General features: G+C 41.9%; 1 pseudogene; it reads left to right on the forward strand.

The window, feature by feature from the left end:
- The first annotated feature begins 2,038 nt into the window (after positions 1-2,038).
- Positions 2,039-11,587, forward strand: LOC103114077 (putative N-acetyltransferase 8B; annotated as a pseudogene).
- The last annotated feature ends 4,298 nt before the right edge of the window (positions 11,588-15,885 follow it).

The following is a 15,885-nucleotide window of genomic DNA, read 5'->3' on the forward strand; positions in this document are numbered from 1 at the left end:
GGATCCCAGTTCGAGCCCCCGGCTCCTCACCTGCAGGCGGGGGATTGGGGGAGACTAATTGTGTGAATTATTCCCATATATTCCACAGGAATCAGTGTGAGTCCTAGACCTGCAGCAGAATTACCTGGAATCCAGGTACATGGAAATGTTCATCTGAATCTAAAAGTGCCAGCAAGATTAATATAAGCATATAGGTCACATTAGTATTAAATCCGAACACTTTTCTTCTGAATGCAGAATAGCAGCCAGTCTCCCATAACTTCTTCTGTCTCTCAGGCAGAGGCACTGCTCCCCATTATCTGGTCCTTCATGCTGAGAGTCATCAAGGCAGTGAGAGATGCCTGGACCACCAGAACTAGATACTCCCTTCGTTAGTCACCAGTCCATGTCTCTGCTCACTGCCAAGGGAGTTTTAAGCCAGTCTGCACTGCAGAATACAAGGGCCCAAACACATACTTTTTGCTCACGAATTAAAGTGGGGCATTTGGGTGAAAAGAGTAGGCTAAGGACAGATGGAAGTTAAATCAAGTTTCAAGTATGCACTAAATATTATTCATAAGAATCTTTTTTGTTGTTGTTGTTTATTTCTTTATTGGGAAAATTCATAAGAATCTTATGTGATGTGTATGAACAAAATATGGACATGGAAACAAACTACCAAGATACTTTAGATGTTTATAAAAGTTGGTGTAATGGGAACAGAAATGGGGATTCATTCATTAAAGCAGGCTCTTTTGGAGTGAATATAATTTTATCACTTAAACAGGTGAAGGCAGAATACAATTGTGAGTGTACTAAATTCACTGAGAAGTATATTGTTAGATAGCTACTACTGAATAGGGTAAACTTTCTTAAAAAGTAGAAAAGTAAGGTAAGATTTTAGTGTGGTCTAAAACATGATTGGAACAAACTGTTTGGAGACAAGAGGCTGTTGGGGTATTTTTATTGGCAGTGTTGATGCCCTGCCATGAGTCTTCCCTGATTTCAAAAAGTTATGTATTTCTGACCACCTACTAACTGCAACCCCACAGACAAGATGGGCTTCAGGACACTTCTGTCCTCTACTGTGGTAGTGGGTACACTAATATTGAATACTTTCCAGAGGAATGAGAAGTCATGTTGTTGCCAAGGTCTTCAGCCTTTGTGGAGCTAGAAGCCTGATGGTGTTGTATAATATACTGGTAGGAGTGTTGGTAGAGGCTGGAGAGTGTCTCCGTGTTAGATAGAAGTGGGGCTGACGGAAGTGGTGCATCTGAGAGGGCTTTCTCAGAAACAGGGTTGTGGATCACGCAGGCCTATGGGTAAGTGCAAAAGATGAGCCAGGGGACAACCACAAAGTGAAGATTTGGGATTGATGCAGTGACCCCTTTGGACATACATGTACAAGAGCTCTCAGTTTTCCAGACAGTAGGCAGGAAGTTGAACATGACCCAGATCATCACCAAGGACAGTAACTTGGACCCAGGTAGTCAAGAAACCAAGAGTACTGATTCAAAAGTTCTCTTCTTCCTTGTTATTAGAGCACATTACTCATTCATTGAAGAATGGTGTGTTTCTGAAGTTTGTAGAAACTAAGATTAGTTTATGTGAGCATTCTTGGGAAAGCAGTTCATTTGTGTTTGGTTTTGCTTCTGGGCACAGATGAGCATGTGGGTATAAGCAGGATAGGGGTCTGTGCTCCCTTAGCCTGCCTACCCTCCTACCTCATTCTCATTCACTCTCTTTTTTTCTCTCTCTAAAAAAAAATAGTTCTTACAAAGAAAGAGAGATATTGAGCCAAAGCATCATTCTTGAAATGGGATCCTAGGGATTAAACTCAGGACCTCATGCTTGAGAGTCCAACACTTTTATCTATTGCACCACCTCCTGCCTCCTTCTTATCTAATTTTGTTATTTTGAGTCATATCCATTCCTTACCACAGTGATAAGTTTCAAGTAAATTATTTACTAGTATTAGCCACACTCACGGTCATTCAACTGTCAGCACTGTAGCTGCAGAACTTTAACACCCACACAGAAACTTTGTACCCATCAACCCATGTCTAGCCTCCATTCTGTCCACCTCTCACCTCTGCCACCAAGACTCCACTGCCTGTCTCTGGGAACTGGGCTGTTCTAGGTATGAGTGGGATGAAAGAATATTTTCCTCTTGTGCATATTTCATTTCTTTCTATCCTTTAATACTCTAGTAACTTTATTAATACTTTTAAATTTTAATTTTTTTCTTTACCAGAGCACTTTTATGGTGGTGCTGGGGATTGAACCTGGGACCTTTGGCACCACAGGCATGAAAGGCTTTTTGAATAACCATCATGTTATTTCCTCAACCTGAACTATAATTCGCAAATACTTGTTCCTCCTACATTTTTAGCTCTCTTAATCTTTTTCCTATGGGTTTGCATTAGTTTCATTAAGAATTGTTTTCCTGGTAAGATTTTTTTTTTTTTGAGATTTCCTTTGTTGAACTGACATCTCAATCCCTGTGGAAGCTGCTTTCTCTAACTACCCACTATCTTGAAGATGTCTCTTTGGTTCTTTCAATGGATCTTCCAATTTCTGTGACTGGTTTCCGAGAAAATCTCCCTTAGAAAAATCTCTCCATAGATTCAGGGTCACTCCCAGGCATGTAATACCCATGCAGGCTGTTTCTTTTATTATTTTTTTATTTGTGATTAATAATAAGCTACAAGATTATAAGATTACAGTGTATGGTTCCACACCACACCCACTATCAGAGTTCCGTATACCTATCCTCCCACCTTCCAAAAATAACCACTATAGTTCTCACAAATCTTAGAAATAGTTGGCTTGCTTCTTTTCTTCTTCCTCTTCCTCTTCTTCTTCTTCTTCTTCAAATCGTGTGTATCATTTCTCTAGATTCCACATATGAGTGAAATCATCTGGTGTTGTGGTTCATCTTTCCTCTCCACTTCACTGCAAATTGTTCTGACCTTCAACCAGCAGATCTTTTCTTTCCTGTTGCACTTTCTGCATGTGTCCTTGTTGCTCTAATCTGGCAAATGCATGTGAACACTAACTTAGAATTAGTAGCTGGAGTACAGTCCATATACTGCTACTTCCTTCCCAGAAGTCCAGGAGGGCTGGTAAGTGGCACACCCAGTTCGAGTCCCGGGTCCCCACTTGCAAAGTGGTGAAACAGGACTGCAGGTGTCTATTGTTCTCTCTCCATTCTTATCTATCCCTTCTGTATCAAATTCTCTCTGTGCTATAAAAGAAAAAGAAAAAAAAAGTCCAGGAGGGTTGGAGATGTGAACCAGATACTTTCACCTTTTTCCCCATGTTCAACTAAAAAACAAACAAACAACAACAGCAACAACAACAACAACAACAACAAAAAACACACCAGGCATTATTAATCTGTGATTATTTACCATTGACAAGAGCTCACCATGTAGGCAGTCTTTTACGTTTGGATAGTCTATGATATTTCCTGGCAGATGGTAAGATTCAGTGAGCTGAGACTGACCTATGAAAATAAAATCTAAAAGGGGAAGCATGTGACCTGCCTCAGTATGTCAGTATGGTCACGTGAATAGTGCCCACTGGTAGTGTTTGTCAGAACAGATGTTCCCCAAGACTGGTTTTCGGACGCATGTGCAAGTCAGAGGCATGCAAAGAGGTTTTTGCTTGTTTGTTTCCTTTTTCCTTTTCTCCTTTTTCTTTCTCTTCTTCCTCCTTCTTCCCCTCCTCCTCTCCCTTTCCCCTCTCCTTCTCTCTCTCCTCGTCCCATCCTCTGCTTTCTCCCCCTCCTTCTCCCCCACCTTTTTCTCCCCCTTCCTTTTTCCCCACTCCTTCTCCCCTTCCTCTCCAACCTCCTTCTCCTACCTCCCACTCCCAGCACTGTCTAGCTCTGGCTTTTCCATGGAGCTTCAGACTTAATCTGGAGCCTTTGGTGCCTCAGGCATGTAAATTGTTTGCATAATTATTACGCTATCTCCACAACCCCTATTTGTCTTGTTATTTTAAGTCCTTGTTTTTCTGTATGTCTTAAGCAGTGTGCTTATCTTGGCTTGTTTATAAATTTTATAATGATTGTGTCATACAATGTATTTTTCTTCCCTTTTTTGACATTTTCACAGGTTTCTCAACCTGATATGTGCTTTTTTTTTTTTTTCTGCCTAAAACTCCATTCTTTGAATATACCACTTTCTACTCATACATTGTGTTGTCAGAGCACATATGATTTGCTTCTGGTCCTTGACTGGGATGAGAAATTGCTTGTGTACCTTCCCAGAACTGGTGAGCCCTTTCATTCAAGTGCAGAGCTAAGACAGAAGATGGTTGCAGAAGAAAAGAGAACTCCCTCAAGGGATGTGTGAATTACCTTTGTCTGGAATTTTGTCAACCCATAAAGCAGCAGATATAAAAAGGTTTGCTAAGTATTTGGAAGGTCAATTGAGGCTCTAGGTTGATTCCCAGCACCTTGTGAGAGCACCAGAGACAAAATAGATGAGATCCATAGATGATGCAGCCATGCTTTGGTGTCAATTTCTTTCACAAAATGTAAAATAAAAAAGTTTTATGATATAGTAATTTTTTGAAATTAAGTATTTCATACATAAAATACAAACATGGAGGCCTGAAAGATAGCACAGTAGATAAACTACAAACATGGCCCATCATTACAGAAAGACATAGTGTATATTTAAATATAAATAAAATGCAATATTTACTTTATATACATATATTTATAGATTAATAAGAAAAATAATATCCATGAACTAAAAACCTGGGTCATGATTTTTTTTTAATGCAACATTTTAATACAACATGTATTGATGACAGGTGACTTTTGAAAGCAACATTAGTTTAAGATAATGGGGGGCTGGGCAGTGGCATACTGGGTTAAGCACACATAGTATAAAGTGTAAGGACCCAGGCTCAAGCCCCTCTCCCCACCTGAAGGGGGATGCATCATGAGTGGTGAAGGAGGTCTGCAAGTGTCTATCTTTCTCTCTTTCTCCCTTTCCCTTTCTCTTCTCAATTTCTCTCTGTCCTATTGAATAAAATAAGGGAGGAGAAGGTCAGCAGAAGCAGTGGATTCATATTGCAGGCACCAAGCTCCAGGGATAACCCCGGAGGCAAAGAGTATATATATATATATATATTTTAATTTTTTATTTAAGAAAGGATTAATGAACAAAAACATAAGGTAGGAGGGGTACAACTCCACACAATTCCCACCACCCAATCTCCATAACCCATCCCCTCCCATGATAGCTTCCCCATTCTCTAGCCCTCTGGGAGCATGGACCTAGGGTCCTTGTGGGTTGCAGAAGGTAGAAGGTCTGGCTTCTGTAATTGCTTCCCCGCTGAACATGGGCGTTGACTGGTCGGTCCATACTCCCAGTCTGCCTCTCTCTTTCCCTAGTAAGGTGTGCCTCTGGGGAAGCTGAGCTCCAGGACACATTGGTGGGGTCTTCAATCCAGGGAAGCCTGGCCAGCATCCTGGTGGCATCTGGAACCTGGTGATTGAAAAGAGAGTTAACATACGAAGCCAAACAAATTGTTGAGCAATCATGGACCCAAAGGTTGGAATAGTGGAGAGGAAGTGTTAGGGAGGTACTCACTGCAAACTCTAGTGTACTTCTGCTTTCAGGTATATATTTTGCAGTAGTTTATGGATACGTGTGAACATAAGCTCTCTCTCACAGAAACTGGTGTATATCTAGGTTATGGGACTTTGTTAGAAAGTGAACTACTCAGTTTATAGTGGAGAACTCGTCCCTCCCCCAGCTTCCCCAGAGTCCTTTGCTTTGATACAATACACCTTGTCCAGTCTACGTTTCACTTTGTTCCATGAATTTATTTTGAGAGTCAAGTCTGAGAGTTGTCTGGAAGAAAATGTTGGTTGTTCATGCAGACTGTTTTTTCTGAGCTAGACTTCAGCCTTCACTCTGCATAACCATAGCATTATGCCATCTCCCCTACTTTCACCCTTCATTCTTCACTCTGAAACAAAGCTTTCCTTTAACTCAGTGCAAGAGACTCTGGGTTCAATTCCAGGACACACAAAAACTTTTGCTGCAGGAGATTGGTAGTGCACACATTACACATTTCAAGAGTCAAGTTTGGAGAAAGAAGTCTTCATTAACAGCCCACATCTTTTCCCAGGAAAATTCAAACTTGACTCAAAATAAGTTTTTTTTTTCTCTCTCTCCATGCTGTACTATTTTTTCAGTGTAGGATGCTGATGACCCAGATGGGTAACAGTCCCTAGAGCAATTAGAAAAATGCGGAGGGACTGGGGAAACAGCATAATGGTTATGCAAATGACTTTCTTGGCTGGGGCTTTGAATTCCCAGATTCACTCTCCAGCACCACAATAAACTGAGCATTGCCTTGGTTAAAAAAATTTGGCTGAGATTTACTCAAATCTTTTCAGAGCTGGTCTTTCTGTCTCTGGTGAAGAAAAAAAAAAAATCTGGCTTGCTTTGAGGTTTTTTTTTGTCATTGGTGCACAGAGGATTTTGGTCTCTTTCTGATTTTCTAAAAGGTTAGGAACTAAAGTTCTTCTATTCTGTTATGAGGGGGGACAAGTTAACCCATTCACAACACAGCCAGGATTTGGGGGAAAAAATTTCTTTTCGTTTCCCTTTACTTTTTTCTTATTGTCCTTGGAGGCTGAGCAGAACAGAATTCTGGTAAGTTCTCCTGATTAAACTATAAGAGTTTTCTTCAGGTGGAAAAAAAAGAATGAAAAAGAATGAGCGGAAATGAGAGGTGGCTAAGATTTTGCATTATTAGAAAATTTTATGTCAATCTCTGAAATGAGGACTAGACCCAAAAATCAACCCTTAAAGGTAAAAATGCAAATTTCCTTTAGTCTTTATCTGAGTGTTTAATGTTTCCTAGTCTCAAAGATCATGAAATAAATGTTACATAAACACCTTGATTCTAATTGTGATCCTTGCCTCAAGAAGTAATTAGATACAGATCTAGAGACCTAATGATGTAGGTAAGGACATTTTGGGGAGATGCAAAAGCTAATTCTTGGAAGAAATTATCACCTTTCACTGTTAGTATATTGATTCTTTAAGTCTGTTTTATCAGTGGGGGTTATACTTTTATGCAACAACATTATCAGTTAAACAGGGGTAGAGAATAGAAAGAGGGAAAGACCAAATAGCGTGATGGTGTCCTTGTGTGAAGTGAAGACCAGGTTCTAACCTGGGTTGTGTGCATGGCAAAGCAGGCACACCATCAGGGTGAGATATTTTGCCGATGCTATAGATTCAAGGAAAAGGTATTTTTTCTGACTTTTGTTTGCCTTTTTCTTGTGGAAGTACGATCCTTGGATAATACTTAACAACATTTCAGGTAGGGGTAGATAGCATAATGGTTATGCAAAGAGACTCTCATGCCTGAGGCTCCAAAGTCCTGGGTTCAAGCCCTGCACCACCATAAACCATGAGCAGTACTCTGGTTAATATATATATATAACATTTCTACACAAGTATGATCTAAGACCAGGCCACACACAAGTGACACACCATTATGATGCCCATCAATATTGTCAAATTTCTTCTGCAATGGCTGGAAAAATAACTTACCAGTCAGGGTGTCTGTCTTGACAGGGGAGCAGCCAAGATTCTTGTCTTGGCAGTACATGGAGAGTACCACAGTAACACTGGGGAAAGCTCCAGTGTTGCGATGTCTCTCCCTTGCTAGTTGTTTCTCTCTCTCTCTCTCTTCCTCTCTCTCTCTCTCTCTCTCTCTTCCTTTCTCTCCCTCTCCCTCTCTCCCTTACCTTCTCTACCTTTCCCTCTCTCTTTCTTTCTCAGAATGAAAAACCAGCCCAGTGCAGTTAAAATACCATGTATGAGACTCCACTAAAGCAAAAAAGACCATAGGAAAAAAAATAAGGCAGGTTCCTCATACATATATTTTGATTGACTGAAAGAACTGATTGTATAGTAAGTGGGTGGAACTTAAAGGATAACATTTTTTAATTTTTTGATTTATCAAATGGGAATATTGACAAGACCATAGGATAAGAGGGGTACAATTCCACACAGTTCTCACCACCAGAACTCCATATCCCATCCCCTTCCCCTGGTAGCTCTCCTATTCTTCATTCCTCTGGGAGTATGGACCTGAGATTATCATGGGGTGCAGAAGATGGGAGGTCTGGTTTCTGTAATTGCTTCCCCACTGAACATGGGCATTGACAGGTCAACCTAAACTCCTAGCTTGTCTGTCTCTTTTCCTAGGGGGCAGGGCTCTGGGGAGGTGGGTCTCTAGGACGTATTGGTGGGGTCATCTGTCCAGAGAAGTCAGGTTGGCATCATGGTAGCTTCTGGAACCTGACGGCTGAAAAAGAGTTAAGATATAAAGTGGGAGTCAGGCAGTAGCACAGCAGGTTAAGCGCACGTGGTATGAACTGCAAGGACCAAAATAAGGATCCCAGTTTGAGCTCCCGGCTCCCCACCTGCAGGTGGGTCACTTCACAGGCAGTGAAGCAGGTCTGCAAGTGTCTATCTTTCTCTCCCCCTTTCTGTCTTCCTCTCCTCTTTCCATTCGTCTGTCCTATCCAACAAAGATGACATCAGTAACAACAGCAATAATAACTACAGTAATAATAAAAAACAAGAGCTACAAAAGGGAAAATAAATAAATAAAATATTTTTTAAAAGATATAAAGCAAGGGGCTGGGTGGTGGCGCACCTAGCTGAGCACACATGTTACAGTGTGCAAGGACCCGGGTTCAAGCCTCTGGTTCCCACCTGCAGAGGGAAAGCTTCATGAGTGGTGAAGCAGGGCTGCAGGAATCTCTCTGTCTCTCTGTCTCTCTATCTTGATTTCTGGCTGTTTCTATCCAATAAATAAATAAAGATAATTTTTAAAAAAAATATTTAAAAAGATATAAAGCAGAACAAATTGTTGACTAATCATGAACCTAAAGACAAGAATATTGCAGATGAAGATTTAGGGTATCAGTTTTGGAAAAAGCTAGTAGATCTTCTTTAGGTATATTCCAAGGGGGCTCATGACCTGACATCTAATATGCAGATGACCTAAGTTATTGTCTGGAGAGATGGTGTCATAGTTGGAAAAAGGACTAGAAAGCTGGATCAGGGGAGAGAGTAGCTCTCAAATATGGGAAAAGTATACAAGTATTGTTAACTGTAAACCCCATCGATTTGACCTGGGGCCCATTGTCAGCACAGGAGCCTACGTAACTTCTGCATCCCTGTAGGTCTGAGCTCATATTCTGTGGTCATGACTAAGAACATTCCAGGCTACACTAATTCATGACCTTGGGTGATAGGTAGAGTATGTTGTCCAACCTTCCTTCGGAAAATGGAACATTCTCTACCATTGTTCATCCACATTGAGGGCAAGGTCTTATAGGGACCCACAAATGGGGTCCATTATGTTGTTCCTGATGGAGATGACCAGTAACAGTGGAGAGAGAGATCTGCTAGAGGTCTAGGCCCATCATGTCTGTTTGGAAATCCCAGGACTCCCTGACTAGGGTCCTGGGTGATGGGGTGGCCTGGTAGTGACTAAAGAATCATCAGTACAGTATGCCAGTTCCTTGCCCTTATTCAGCTTTTGTAGTAAAGGATACCATTTTATCCTTAGAATATACAAAGTCACTGCAGGGAAAAGCATAACTGTAAGTCTGGGGGGTAGGGCACTTGGACTCTGGCCTAAGACAAGAAGGCACAGGGTATGGGTGCAATCTCCCGGTTCTTGGATAAACTGAGGATGAGCATCAGAGAGCATGGAGGTACCAGGTAGGAGACACTGCATCTTGCTCTGGCGTGGGGGAAGGGAGTAAGTTGTCCTGTATGTAAATGCCCCAAGCTCTGTAGACTGGCTTCCTCATAGAAAAGATAAGAAAAGCTGCTGCTCGCTGCCAAGCTAGCTCCTAAGTCTGGGGTTTATACTCATCAGATACATAAGGGCCAGTCAATGAATGGTCTTTCTGGGTCTGGTCAGCAGATTCTAGCCAGTCATTTCTGGCTGAGGCTCACAGGATCCTATGCCAGCAGGTGAAAAGATGTAGATGGAAGGAGTGAGACGAACTGGAGGATACTTTATGACTTAATTGTCTCATCTAAATAACCCAGAGTGTCTTGCATTATTTTACCCTGTTCTACAGAGAAGAAAGAGACTCAGATGGTTACATGACATTTCCTATGATTAAAAGGCCTTGGGAGGGGGGCAGGTGGTGGCACACCTGATTAAGTACACACATTACAGTGCACAAGGACTCAGGTTCAAGCCCCTGGTCCCCACCTGAGGGGCGAAAGTTTCACAAGTGGTGAAGCAGGGCTGCTGGTGTCTCTCTGTCTCTCTCCTTCTCTATCTCACTCTCCCCTTCAATTTCTCTCTGTCTCTATTCCATAATAAATATAAACAAATAGCCTGAGAGGGATGGAACCAGAATCTAGTGAAGGTCTCTGAGGTGCACCTGCAATGTCTGTGGCCTATTTCTTCTTAGAAAAGCAAGCAATGACACCCTGGAGTGTCTCTTCCTTTCCTGGAATGTGGGAGAGATGTGGAACTGACCTGGCTTCCTGTCTTCACACAGGGCTTCTGGAACAACCTGCAGAGACGCCTTGCTCTCTTTTATGGACCTAGTGATTCAAACACTGAAGTCTCCCATGTCTCCTTGTCACATCCGCAAATACCAGGAGAGGGATGATAAGAGTGTCCGAGATGTGTTCTATAAGGCAATGGCAGAGCATGCCCACACCACCTTCTGCCATGTCCTGAAGCTGCCACAAATCCTCTTGCTCTTGCTTGGGGCTCCCCTTATCCTGTTTCTACTTACTGGGTCCTGGTTCCTGGCCCTGCTAGTTAACCTCACCCTCTTAGCTGCCCTGAGATTTCTTGCAAAGTATCCCTGGATGAAATTTGTAGCCGTGGCTTTTAACACAGACATGTCAGACATCACCAAGAACTATTTCAGTGAGCGTGGCTCCTGCTTCTGGGTGGCAGAGTCCAAGGGGCAGGTGGTGGGCATGGTGGGCGCTCTGCCCATGAAGGACCCAGCCCTGAGGGAGAAGACGTTAGAGCTCCTTCACCTGTGTGTCTCCTCACAGCACCGAGGTCAGGGCATAGCCTAAGCTCTGATCAGGACTGTCCTGCAGTTTGGACAGGACCAGGGCTACAGTGCAGTTGTCCTCAATACCAGCGTGCTACAGCAGTCTGCCCTGGGCCTCTACCAGAGCATGGGCTTCCATAAGACCCACCAGTTCTTCTGCTCTTTCACCTTGAGACTTGCTTGCGTTTATACCATTCAATTTAAATACTCCTTCCCCTCTGCTCAGGATGCAAGTTGCTAAGACAGAGAGAGGGCCTGTGATCTACTTTTATGGATTTTTCAGGATGGGATGGACTCTGCTGCTGTGACAGACGACAGACAGACCTGAAATCTTATGTGGCCACACAATAACTGTTGTTTGCTCTTTCACATCAGAAGCCAAAGGATGTGTTGCTTGATTCTGCTTCATTTATTACTTATGGGCTGTCGCTATTTATTTTTCTAGTGCTTCTAGATGTTTATAAAAGATGAAATCTCTAAATAGTAATAAACATTCTTATTAATTCATGAGTATGTGGTAAACAATTTATGCTGTGATTGTCTTGTCCTATTATTTTTCTCTCAACATCTTATTCCAATGTCATGGGTTGTTCAGCAAAATAATTCCCCTGGTTGATGCCTACTAGTATGTAACCCAGGAGCCAGCCCCTCCATCCAAAGCAGACGAATGACTATGGGATGATCTCACTCACAGTCAGAAGTTGAAAAACAAGGTCAGAAGGGAAAACACTAAGCAGAACTTGGACTGGAGTTGGTGTATTGCACCAAAGTAAAAGACTCTGGGGGTGGGGGTTCAGGTCCTGGATCATGATGGCAGAAGAGGACCTAGTGGGGGCTGAGTTGTTATGTGGAAAATTGGGAAACGTTATGCATGTACAAACTATTGTATTTTACTATCAGCTATAAACTATTAATCCCCCAATAAAGAAATTTAAAAAAACTTTGCCAATCCAATCCAGGACATTTAAAAGTTACTTTATGTTTGGCTATGTGTGCATTTCCTTTACTAATAATGAAATGGAGGCATATTTATATTTTCTAGGTTAACTATGCTTATTCTATGATTTGCCTGGACTGAATTTCATGTAGCCCTCTGCACTATAGCTTGTCTTTGAATAAAATGGACACATAGGCATCTTGAATAAGGACAAAACTAGCACTACATGAAGGAAAGGAAAACTTTATTTTCAGAGTCAAGTTTGAGGTCCAACGTGGAGAGAACAATCTGGCATAAACAATGCACAACTGTTCCCAGGAAGCTCACAAACTTGACTCTCAAAGTAATCTGTTCCTGTCCTCCATAAAGAGCTGACTGATTTTTTATTGAGTGGATAATTCTGTCACCCAGATGGGAAGAAGCAACCTCTCTTTCTCTATCTATCATCTATCTGTCTATGTTTCTTTCTTTCTTTTTTCCCTCTCCATTTGGTAAACCACCACCCAATAACCAGTAGAATATTTTTTTAATCTTTATTTATTTATTGCATAGAGACAGTCAGAAATCGAGAAGGAAGGGGTTGATAGAGAAGGGAGAGAGACAGAGAAACACCTGCAACACTGCTTCACCATTTGCAAAGCTTTCCCCTTGCAGATGGGGACTAGAGTCTTGAGCCTGGGTCTTTGCACATTGCATCATGTGCACCCAATGAGGTGCACCAGCACCAGGCCTCCAGTATAGTCTTAGTGCCTCTTATGTATTTACATTTTTCATGCCAATACTGAGCTTTGTTAAGACACAAATATCTATATATGTCTGCAGATGTTCTTACATTTCCTGGGTGCTGCTGGTTCCTGATTCTTATTTGAACCACTTGCTTTCTAGGTCTGTTATACAGATGTTAATTTATTTTTTTTAATAAATTTATTTATTTAAGAAAGGAGACATTAACATAGGATCAAAATCATAGGATGGGGGTTACAACTCCACACAATTCCCACCACCCAATCTCCATATCCCATCCCCTCCCCTGATAGCTTTCCCATTCTCTATCCCTCTGGGAGCATGGACCCAGGGTCATTGTGGGTTGCAGAAGGTGGGAGGTCTGGCTTCTGTAATTGCTTCCCCGCTGAACATGGGCGTTGACTGGTCGGTCCATACTCCCAGTCTGCCTCTCTCTTTCCCTAGTAGGGTGAGTCTCTGGGGAAGCTGAGCTCCAGGACACATTGGTGGGGTCTTCAGTCCAGGGAAGCCTGGCCGGCATCCTGATGGCATCTGGAACCTGGTGGCTGAAAAGAGAGTTAACATACAAAGCCAAACAAATTGTTAAAGAATCGTGGACCCAAAGGTTGGAATAGTGGAGATGAAGTGTTGGGGGGTACTCACTGCAAACTCTAGTGTACTACTGCTTTCAGGTATATATTTGCCCTAGTTTATGGACACCTGTGAACATATGCTCTGTCTCCTGGAACCTGGTCTATATCTAGGTTTTGGGACTTTGTTAGGAAGTGAACCAACTGGGATGGAATTAGAGAATACTATGAAAGGAAAGGTCTCACCCAAGTGATGAAGCTGAAGGGTTGTCATTCCATACCTGAAGTCTCTGGACACAGTCTGAAGTGAAGCATGCTGGGGTGGCACTCGCTGTGTTGATTAGGTTGCAATCAGTGGATGCAATATTATTTGATAAGAATTGGGAGAAGCATACGGGAAAATGGGCCCTACCCTAGGGTCCCAGGAATGGGGGAAGTTTAGGCCTATAGTGGAAATGTGAGGTTCCTGCTGTCTTAGGGTTCAAGAAGACAATGGATAGTTACTGTTATCATCATATTATTTCGTAATTGGGTTAACTTTGGAAAGTCCCTTTGTTAGACATACAATCAATTTTCCCCCTCATATTAATTAAATAGTGATTTATATGACTACAATTTAATAGGTGTGTACATAAACACCATTCTCATCACCAAAAGATTGTGTCCCATACTACCCACACACCCACACCCCCACCATCACCCCTTCGACGGCCCAGGAAGCCGCATATCCACCCTCCCACTCACCACAGGGTTTTTACTTTGGTGCCCTACTTTCAATTTAAAGTTTATTTCCGGGAGTTGGGCAGTAGCGCAGTGGGTTAAGCGCAAGTGTTACAAAGAGCGAGGACCAGTGTAAGGATCCTAGTTAAAGCCCCGGGCTCCCCACCTGAAGGGGAGTCGCTTCACAGGTGGTGAAGCAGGTCTGCAGGTGTCTATCTTTCTCTCCCTTTCTGTCTTCCCCTCCTCTCTCCATTTCTCTCTGTCCTATCTAACAACGATGGCATCAACAACAACAACAACAACAATAACTACAACAACAATGAAAAACAACAAGGGCAACAAAAAGGGAAAATAAATATTAAAAAATTAAAAATAAATAAAAATTAAAAAATAAAGTTTATTTCCCTGAATACTTAGTTTAACTCATAAATTCTTACATGCCACAGCATCCTCTTTGTGTTCATATCTATTTAACTCTAAGCAATATTTTATTTTTGTTCTTATTAACTCATATATAGACTTTATTGTGCTTTTTCTTTAACCCTAACTTGATTTCAGTGCTTACTCCAAAAGCAGTCTCAGGAAATAGTTATGGGAGTTAATGTTTCTAGCTTCTGTGTATCCCCTTTGGTTATACAGAGCAATTTGGAGACATAAAGAAAGAGAATCTAGACAGCTGCTCAACTCTTGCTTAAGGTGGTGCCAGAGATTGAACATGAAGCCTACATTGAAGCCTGCATGAAGGCTCTGGCAACATTTTTAGTGCTTCTTTCTTTTTTATATATATATTTTTTTTATTTTTATTTTTTATTTATTTATTCCCTTTTGTTGCCCTTGTTGTTTTTTTATTGTTGTAGTTATTGTTGTTGTTGGATAGGACAGAGAGAAATGGAGAGAGGAGGGGAAGACAGAGAGGAGGAGAGAAAGATAGACACCTGCAGACCTGCCTCACCACCTGTGAAGCGACGCCCCTGCAGGTGGGGAGCCGGGGTTCGAACCGGGATCCTTATGCCGGTCCTTGTGCTTTGTGCCACCTGTGCTTAACCCGCTGTGCTACAGCCCGACTCCCTAGTGTTTCAAAGAGAAACCATTTGTTGTGTTTGCTGGCTGCCTATGTTATATATATATATATATATATGATTCTGGGCCTTTGGATGCTGATGTACTGGGTTAAGTACACATAGTATGAAACACAAGGATGAACACAAGGCTCCTGGTTCCAGCCCTGGCTCCCCACCTGCAAGGATGTCCCTTCACAAGCAGTGAAGCAAGTCTGTAGGTATCTGTCTTTCTCTCCCCCTCTCTATCCTCCCTTCACCTCCCCTCCCAGTTTCTTTCTGTCCTATCCAATAAAATGGGAAAGAAAAAAGAAAAAAAAAAAAAGGCCACCAGGAGCAATGGATTCCTAGTGCAGGCACTGAGCCCCAGTGATAACCCTGGAGGCAAAAAAAAAAAAAAAAAAAGGAGTCTGGGAACTGAATAGCATGACAGCCTTGGCACATCAACTAATCCCTCTATATTCTGCCCTACTTCTCTCCTCTGCACTTGATAGTTTTACTTATTTTAGATTTTTTTAAATTAATTTTAAAATCTTTGTATTGAGAGATAAATGGGTTACAGTAAATGCCTCTTGACTGCCTGAAACGATTAGAAAAGTTAAGGTGATGTGTCAAGAAAACTTGTTTCTAGTTCATTTTATTTCTCCAAATCTCTCTCTCTTTTTTTTTTTTTTTGCCCCTAGGGTTATTGCTGGAGCTCGGTGCCTGCACTATGAATCCACTACTCCTGGAGGCCTTTTTTTTTTTCTCTCATTTTATTGTATTGGACAGAGAGAA

Source organism: Erinaceus europaeus, chromosome 3 (genome assembly GCF_950295315.1).
Source record: "Erinaceus europaeus chromosome 3, mEriEur2.1, whole genome shotgun sequence".
NCBI lineage: Eukaryota > Metazoa > Chordata > Mammalia > Eulipotyphla > Erinaceidae > Erinaceus > Erinaceus europaeus.